We start from the raw sequence: 10099 nt of genomic DNA, 5'->3' as shown, positions 1-10099 counted from the left end.
TGCTATTTTAGATCCTAATTCCACATGGTTACTTCCCATTATGGTTGTTTCCCATTCACTCATTAGTACTTACTTTTACATAATAGTTTCCGTTTGAAAACATTTGAGGAATTTGTGGGGAAGATTTACTCCATCTGAGGTATAAACACTAAAAATATTGCTATCTAAAATAAACCCTAACTATTAAATTTTAATTATCAATCCATGAGCAAACAAATGATGTGTCCTATAGCCCTTTAAAATTTTGTAAGTTACTTCTCAAACTGCACATAAAGCCAATTGTAGAATATATTTCTCCCAAAACCAGGCAACTTTTCAAAAAAAGCTGAATTTTATCCACAATGTAATGTATCTGGAAGACGACACTGCACAGACTACTTCTAAGAAAATTCAATTCTTGAAGTGTTAATTAAATCTAAAATAAGCAATGTATGCCAATACTACAAAAGACTTCAAGTCTCTTCATCTGCCAAATGGTGCCCAATTTGAGCTCAGATTTTATTTCTCTAACAAATACCATGGTCTGCTCCTTGGAATCAGACGAAGTGGCATTGAATACTAAAACAAAAAGGAAAAACAGTCATGAGTATTATATGCAAATTTTGTGAACTCCACAACTAATAGAATTACTGAACAAAACAGATTATTTTCCATGACTGGAAATCTCAAGATTTAGATTTAGACTAAATCCCAAGAATTACACTAACTACATTGGTCATTTAGATAAATTGGCTTTTAGTTGGCGGCTTTGGGGAAAGAATCTGGGTGATAATAATAGCTAGCATTTTCTAAGTACCTATATTCCAGGCAGGATTCTGTACTGCTGATACCAGCATTTTCATTTGTTCTCCACAGCAGTCCTCTTGAATCTCCTTTGCATATTTTCCATATGAGGAAACTAAGACTTATACAACTACTATGGAATTTTCCCAAGTTCATACAATTACAATGTGCAGAGCATGCTACCTCAAAATATGGCAGATTGAATATTTAAACTAAATAGAATTAGAACACCCCAGAATCTGATGGATTTATCTGAACTTGTCCCATCTTCCCCTTTCCTGAAAGCATAAAGACCAGAGAGAACTCACTACATACCTCCCCTTGAATCAGGCCTAAAACCTACCTGACCTTCCCCTGAAAATAGTTCGTATTATCTTCCTTCTAGACGCATCCTGCCCTATAAGCAGACGGGAGACAAGCCAAGGAAAACATGAACAAATGAGTCTGGCCAAGTTCTCCATTTTATCTCAACTTTATGGAATTTATTTATGTTTCTCTCCAACTATTTCTTCATCAGATTTAGAATAAAGTAGTTTCTGTTATATATTAAGGTATTTATTTCTAAAAGCCCCCATATTACATAAAATTTTTTTTGTGTTTATTTTTTTTGAGATAGGGTCTTGCTATGCAGTTCAGGCTGGCTTTGGACTCACCTTGTAGCCCAGACTGGTCTTGAATTCACAAAAGTCCTCCTGCCTCAGCCTCCCGAATGCTGGGATTACAAGCTTGTGCCACCCCGCCCAGCCAGGGTGTGTGCCACCATGCTGTGCCATAAAACTTATATTAAATAATTTATGTACTTCTGTTAATCCGTCTTTTGATATATGGGTCTCAGTCATAAAGCATTGGAGAGAAAAATAAATTACTTGTTTTTCCGTATATTTTCACAGCTAGTACATGGAGAAAAGCCTACGATATAACATATTCTGCTGAGGAGAAGATTTAGCTGCATTCTGAACAATGCTTCTGTGTCCTCTATTCACTTTCACCAACCTAGAGTTTACAACTATTCTCTCCTTCTTTCTCTCTCATTCATTAACTCCTTGGTATTTCATGACTTGGAAAGCAGTACTTTCATATAACATCTGAATTCCTTTAAAAACCACTGAATATATTTATATAACACATAAACATCAGGAAAATGAGAACCAAAGAGAATTATACAGACCGTTCATCACTTCCCAGGAAACCTGCATCCTCCCCTTATTCCAGCATGGATGTTCTCTCAAGCTATGTAAGTGTGAAGTAAAAACACCTGCTTTTCTTTTCTATTAAGCAGAGCAAACAATTGACAAACAAACAGAACAATAACAACAACAAACATATTACTGTAGCAACAACGCAACCCAAACAAATAATGATATGTATTTCAAAAAAGGAATTTGCTAGAAGTTCTTCCTTCTACTGTTTACAAAATGATTCATCAAAGCATCACACAGGGCACATAGTGCAAGAGTGTAGTAGGCTAAATAACAGACATTGCCCATTATAATGAAATGCAACAGGTTCCCAAAACACAAAGCATACAAAACTTGAAGCCTATAATTCACAGAAAAATCAGGCTACCAGCCAAATATCTCAACAGCTTCAAACATCATCTAACTGCAGGTGTATGATTCAAAACTGATAATGCATAATTTCCAAAGAGCTCTAGGGAGGTAAAAAGTGGTGATGTAATGAGTTATTGGTGCCAGCTATTTATTTCTTGGCTGTCTGATTATACCTGCTCCCTAGAGGTTAGGAATCTATCACCTGCTGTTCCTCAGCTGTGAAGATCAGAGACTATAACACAGATGGAGTGAGCTCTGTTCTCAGGGCTGCTGTTCCACAGAGATAAGGCTGCAGGTTGGAGAAGTGCTCAGCTTTGCCTGCCTCTGAAAGCGCATGAACAGCCATCAATAATCCACAGTCACTTCTCTGCTGTGATGTCAGACAACCCTGCTCTGCACACACAGATGATTTTTTTATGAAAAGGAGTTATTCAAATCACTTGGAATGCCTATAGCTTCATCATAGCAGGTTTTGTGCTGCCTATCTGTGTCCTTTTCCACTCTTCTGCCTGCCCATCCCCTCTCCAGGTCTACTGCCAAAATGTACTGATTTAAGAAGCCAGCTGAAGTATGGGGTCACATTTCTTCATGTGACCTTGGATGTGTTTGTAAGCTATCCTTTAAACACTTCTGTCATCCTGCTGTCACTCTCTAAATATGAGAACATTGCAAAGATCCACTTTGCCTGTTCAGAGACATGTATCCTGCCTGCCATGACCTTCTAATTAAAATAAGCCAACTGCTAGAATCCAAAAGGGGATAGCTGCAGTGTCTAGCATTATAGGAATGGTTATAGTTTTTAATTTTATCAAAGGACACAGATTGTTTTATTGAAAACTCCTAAAATGCATATACACTCTTTACCCCACTTCCCTACCAGTGAACAACGGTAGAAAGGGTCAGACTATGTCACCCACTAGATGCTTCAGATGATATAGCAGTGTGAACAGTTCTCATCGTGGACAACATCTTTGGTTTCCTGTGAAGCAATACGTAGAATATACTTAGCAGAAAGCTTAATACAGTCAAACATTGCAGATATTGCCAATGCATTTCCAGTTGTTTTCCTCCTGACCGGTCCTTGAGTACCACATAGCCCACTGCATCGCTTAGCCTGTATGCTCTGGTGATTGACTAATAAATTGACATTACTTTCACTGGTATGTGGCTACATTTTTGCTGTTTGTCAAGACTACAGGGTACAAGTGTTCGTTACTACATTAAAATACTGATTAAAATTCACTGTTCTAGGAACTTTAAGCAGTGAATTGATCCCATACACATTGTTGTGAGTTAATTGCAGATATTCAGCATCTAAATATTTTTTGCATCCTTTTAACTTCTCTTACAATACTGGAGCCTTATCTTTGATTGTTGATGCAGCATTTGGATTCCCTCACTTTGCCCAAAGTAAGCTGTATTTTATTAAAATCAATTGTTTTAGGAACAAATGAACATGATCAAACAATGACCATGCCTGCTGCTGACACTCGGTCCTGCACCAAGGTAATTTAGTAGGAATTTAGCATGGTTTTTTTTTGTTTGTTTGTTTTGTTTTTTGTTTTACTTCTGGTACCAGGAATCGAACTCATGACCTTGCACTTGCCAGGCAGGTGCTGTGCCACTGAGCTAACTCCCCAACCCCTAGCATGTGTTTTAAAGCTTATATTCTTTCACCTAGACAGTTAAGCAACTCTGACAAATGTAAATTACAGTTTACATAAAAGCTAAATATGATTAGTAATTTATTAAAATTATTTTCAAACATTTATATATAAATGCACATGTGTATATATAAATTTTAAACCTTAGCTTAATTATAAGGTGTTGAATAATTTGTAATTCTTAGAAGAAAATGATTTTCTAGATGAATGCACTTCTAATTTTATATAAAATCCAATTAGAAATAGCAGTACAGTATTCTTTTAGCAGGCCTCATCTTCTATTAGATGCTTAAGTGCTAGGGTACAGCCTCATTTTTATAGTTTTATACAATTTATCCAAACCCATTTGGCTCCTGCAGGGTTAGGTTTCCCTCAGTGAAGCCATATTTTGTAATCTAGGCATCTTTACTCTTTTGAGATGTTCATGGCTTCATTTCTTGGGATGGTAGAGGTCACTTACCTTCTGCATCCTGTAATGTGTTTTCAACTTGACATCCTCAGTGGCTGCCCCAGTCAATACACACTTGCAACAAAGGTTATAGCAGCAGTTTTCTTTAGTATTCTCTCTGACCCAGCGTTTCTTCTTTCCTCCAGTAACTGCTACCACGGGAGTAACAGCTCTAAGAAAAATCTCCTTACATCCTATGATCTTTTGGGAGCTGGAGAGCTCATTATTACTTTCTTCATGCCATATAAATTATTCATATTAACCCTGGTTTCTGCATGCATTCAATATTGTCTTGTTCAATATCACGAAAGGAAGTGGCCTCTGAAACAGTCTCTGTGAAACTAGGAGGTATATTTGAGAAGATCATTCTCACTATTTTTATTGGTGGTGCTGGGGATCAAACCTAGGGCTGCATGTATGCTAGGAAGCATTCTGCCAGTGGCCCATACCCCAGCACTATCCTCACCATTAACACCAATTTCCATCTGCAAGTTGGGACATCCCCAACCCATCCTCAGATTTGACAAATCATTGGAAGAACACACAGAACTCACTGAAAGCTTTTATCCTTTCATACTCACAGTTATGGTTTACGGGTATTCCCTATAGGCAGGAACAGGATACAGATTAAAATCAACCAAGGGAAAACAAGCGCAGAGCAAAATTGGAAGCAGGGTCATTCCACATGCGAAGGTTCCATTGTCTTTGTGAAGCACTCTCCTTCTGATATTACTGTGTGACAATAAGTACAGAGGATTACCTACCAAGAAAGCTCATCCTAGCCTTAATGTCCATAGAGTTTTCATTGACTGACCTTTAATCCCTCTTCTGTTGGACATTAAATGGTTCAAAGTACCCATTAGGCAGTTCACATCATTAAACATCCAGTAGTCAAGAACCCCAGGTGAATAAAGACAGCTTTATTATGGAGCACACACTAAGATCCTAGAGATCACTTTGCAATAACTGAGTATAGAGGCCAGATTTCCCTTTGAGTAAGGTTGAATCGTTCAATTCATACTTTCTAAATGTACTCTAACAAAAACAAGGGATGATGACAATGTACGATGGAAATGCCAATAAAGTGTTACAGTAAAAGACACCTCTCCTGGTTACTTTTCTGTCATTGCTGGGACAAAATATCTGACGCCCAAAATTAAGGAAGGAAAGGTTTATTTCACTTACAGTTTGTGGAGGTTTCAGTCCATATTTGGTAGATTATAAGGCAGAGTGGCACATGGCAGAGGGCTACAGCTCATGACATCCGAACACAGCAAAAGCAACGAAACACAAAAGCCAGGAATGGTCTCAAGCACCCTTTTCCTCTCCCTTACATATGCAAACTATTCACCCTAGGGTGGGTGTAGCTCTCACACCCATAATCAGTCAACTCTAAAAGCCTGCCCCATGGCCGCATGAGGCTTTGGGGGGACACACAGACAAACCATAACAATACCTTGTCATTATTCTTCCTCAAAATACTTGTATATAAGTTTAATACATTTATTCTATAGTTCTTAGCACTTGGGGAAGCAGTTCAGGAAGTCTAATTTACTGGATGTCTTTCTGAGGCGTCATACAAAGTGTGATTAAAAGAACAGGAATGCTGCTGCTAAGTATCATTCAATGGAAAGGGAAGCTTGTAAAACATTATGGTGTGTCCTTATCCGTCTTATTCACTAGATCTGGCCCTTCCCCAAAGTCAAAATGACCACGAAAGGAAATATTCTATATCAAGTCAAGACATCAAAGCAGCCATGACTGCACATGACACTCATGGAAGAGGACTTCCAGAACTGCTTCAGAGATTGCCAAGAACGATGAGATAACTCTGGGCTAAGATAAGGGAATATTTTGAGAGGGGCTGATGGTGATGTGTTTTTTACTGTAATAAAATTTTTTTAAAATTTAAACATTTATTGTATTTTTGCTCTTCAAAGAACCAGAATTTTTTATTTGAAGGTGCTTTAACCATGGAAACACATTGCTTGGAATGCACACAAAAGCAACCTGTTTCAGTTTTTTAATTAATGTATCCCAAGCTCACAATGCTTACTGTTTGTTCCTACCATAAATATATCTTTTAAGTAAGAATTATGTGATGCATACAAGCATGCTCATGGAAAGGGAGCACTGGACTTTTTATACAATTAAGTAGTTCATGTATATGGTATAGTATGGTACTAGGTAGGTGATACGAAAAAATTACTTCCAATGATATCACCTCTTCTGGCTCCTGAAAACTAGCAAAGAATGCACTAGATAGATTTCTGTGAGTGAAAGAAAAAAATTATTGATCCTAATCTTCCTCTTTTTGTGACCCATATTTAATCTTAAGCACTTCCTTTTAGCTAGCCTCACAATGTGAGCATTTCCAAACTGCAGCATCAATTTAGTCCAGTAATAAACATATCTGTGAACATAACCTGAATGTTGTACAGCAGAATTATCAAGATAAAATTTGAACATAAAATTTGTGTGTGTAGATTTCTTTCAATTTTGTTTTATTTCCAATGATAGACAACTTTTTCTTTTTTTTTCCCGGTACCGGGATTTGAAATCATGACCTTGCGCTTACCAGGCAGGCACTATGCCACTGAGATAAATCCCCAGCCCCCTTAGACAACTCTTATATACACACATAAACTTTAGTCAGTTTTACTTCCCAAGTTCCAAAAATAAAACTGTGTTTAGGTTATCAAATCTATTAGTTTTGAGCACAGACAATGACCTGTTTCATTAAATAGCTAGGAAAAAATTACAATGATATATAACAAAAGGAAAGGACTTACTTCCGATTTATATTCTTTTATTTTTACCGGTGAACTAAAAGCCAAAAATTGACACACCCATACAAGCCAATTAAAGAGATAATATACATTTTATTGTGTGTCTTTCTTCATAATTTTTTAGTTTTAGCTATACATATTGGATGTCGTTACAACAAATTGACTAAAGAGAAATAACACATTGATATATTATCTAATTTTTAACGAGTAAATTTTTACAAGATGTGCATCATTTACAAAACTAACTCATAAATGTCTGACAGTCTTTATAATACAAAATTTTTAGTAGCACTCCTTAAAATACATCACACTTTTATGTAAATTGATAAATGAAATAGGACTTTATGTGACAAAAATAAAGAACTGCATGTTTGCCTTGAAGATGTGAATTGGCTTTGCTAATTGGGTTGTAACATGAACATTTTTCACTCACTGAGTGAGCTAAATCTGCAGCTTCAAAATATCCTGACAAAAATAGCTTTAGAGTTCATGAGAACATTTAAAAATTAAACTAATAAAATTGTAACAGTATAAACTTATAATTTAAATATCTTCATTGCTCCAGCTCTGTGTAAGTTAAGACTTCTATGGTCAACACACTAAAATTAGTATTTTTGGCTTATTTATAAAGTAATTAGGGGGGAAAGACAGTGCTGTAGAAAAATATAGGAGGGCCATACCTCCTGTAGAAGAAATTATGTTGGTACCACTTAGTCAAAGGTCATAGGAAGAATAGCTCATTGAAATATTGAAGCAAAACTACTCTTATAGGCATGACCCTGGAAGAGAGCATTATCGATCCGTTAGTGACACAGTTGGTCTGAGGCTGCCTTTTTTTGTGATAGTTAATTATTATTATCATTATTATTTTATGAGACAGATTCATTGTGTTGCTCAGGCTGGCCTGAAACTTCTGGGTTCAAGTGATCCTCCTGCCTCAGCCACATTAATGCCTAGGACTACAGAAAAGTGCCTCTTTGTCCAACTCTAGAGGCTGCTCTGATGGGAAAGAATCAGAGAGAATGAATCCACAGACTCTCGCTCTTGTTCCAAGGACAGGAAGAATGATGTTGACAGGGCTACAGTGGGGAAAGAACCAGGTGTGGTTTATTACTTTCATCCTGAAAGATGAAAATCTTGTTCATGAGAAAGAACCAAGAAAAGTCCTCTCTAGACGAAGAGGTGCTCCAAGGGAGGATGCTGAGATGCCTCAAACTTCCAATAGAGCATCTGTGATACTACCTAAAAATTTACTGCTGGTTTTGTGCTTGCTTATTGCTGAAATGTTTAACACTTGACACTTTAATTTCTTCTCCTCCTCCTTCTCCTTCTTCTCCTTCTCCTCCTTCTCCTTCTCTTTTTCCTCCTCCTCCTTCTTCTCCTCCTCCTCCTCCTTCTTCTTGTTCTCCTCCTCCTCCTCTTCATCTTCCTCTTCCTTCTCCTTGTCCTCCTCCTACTTCTCCTCCTTCTCTTTCTCCTTTTCCTTCTTCTTCTTTGGTTTATGGCGTTAAGAACAGATAAAATTTATTTTTCCCAAACCCTTTGTCACTTGTGCAGTATTATTTCATGAACACCTCTTCTTCTTTCCTTCTCTGCTGCCTTAAGAGAATATCAGAAAATGGTAATTTATACATAATAAAAGCTCACTTGCTCTGGGATGAGGAAAACCAAAGATCGAGAGGCTTAGTCTGGTCAAGGCTTCTTACTGTGCTGTAGCATGGCAGAAGGGTGAGTGAGCCCTGGAGAGACAGAGGAAAATCAGACTGAACCTGCACCTTTTATGGGGAACCCACTCCTACAATAATAAACCCTCTCCCAAAATAAAGGTACTCATCTGCTCTTAAGGGCAGAGCCCTCAAGCCCTAACCACTCCAGAAAGCTCCTACCCACCCTTTAATACAGTTACCATGGCAATTACATTTCCTCATGGGTTTTGGATGAGTCACTCAAACTATAACATACATGTTATAATTCAGTGTTACATCAAATCTGTTTCATTACTTTCCATTTAGTTCCACTGGCTTCTTCGTCTTGTGCTATGACTCAACTTTTTATTTGCAGTATCTTTATAGAATATTGACCACTCTAATCTGTAGGGGAAATTACTCATTATAATTCTTCCTCAAATTTTACATAATTATGCTTGCAGACTGACTTTTGCATAATCTCTTCAACTTAAAAAAAATTGCTGCAGGATTGCTATTGGCACCACAATAAACTTATTACTAATGAGTTGGCTGACCTATATCAGCTCTATGGAACTATTAGCCACTGTTTAAAATCCTCCCCATTGCTTCTCAACCTGGGGCTAGCTTTTGGGAACAACATTTGTGTCTCAAGGTTTTGTGTGGAATATGTAGCAGTTGGATTTGGGTTTTCATCTGTGTGTGTGTGTATTAAAACCATAGATTACTTTGAATAACTGTAGTCTTTTAAAGGACACCTTTTGAAATTGGCAGAACTTTTAAAATCAGTTTATTAAACTGGGGTAGGTGTTGTAAATCTGGTATCATAGCACTTCAGAGCCTGAGGCTGGAGGATTGCCCTGAGTTTGAAGCCAACCTGGGCTATAGAGCAAGACTCTGTCAAAAACAACAGCAAGAACAAAATAAAGTTCAAGATTCTTGTAAAGGAGATAGTCTAGGGAAACCATGGATCAAGATTTTATTGACTAAAGAAGCTTAATAGTCCTGTATTTATGTAGATTTGAAGGCATGTGAAATGTGTTTCCCCCATGCTACATCCAAGAATATGTGAAATTACTAGACTAGTTCTAAGTAGAGATTTATTATTTTCTCCATAAAATCCTTCAGATTATTGTTGTTTTACCTTTATTCATTTGTATTGTGGGAGAATACAGTTTCA

The sequence above is a fragment of the Chinchilla lanigera genome, unplaced genomic scaffold (assembly GCF_000276665.1).
Source record: "Chinchilla lanigera isolate Chin_1 unplaced genomic scaffold, ChiLan1.0 scaffold00008, whole genome shotgun sequence".
In the NCBI taxonomy this organism is placed as follows: domain Eukaryota; kingdom Metazoa; phylum Chordata; class Mammalia; order Rodentia; family Chinchillidae; genus Chinchilla; species Chinchilla lanigera.
The sequence above is the reverse complement of the archived record's forward strand: the minus strand, read 5'-3'. Positions refer to the sequence as shown.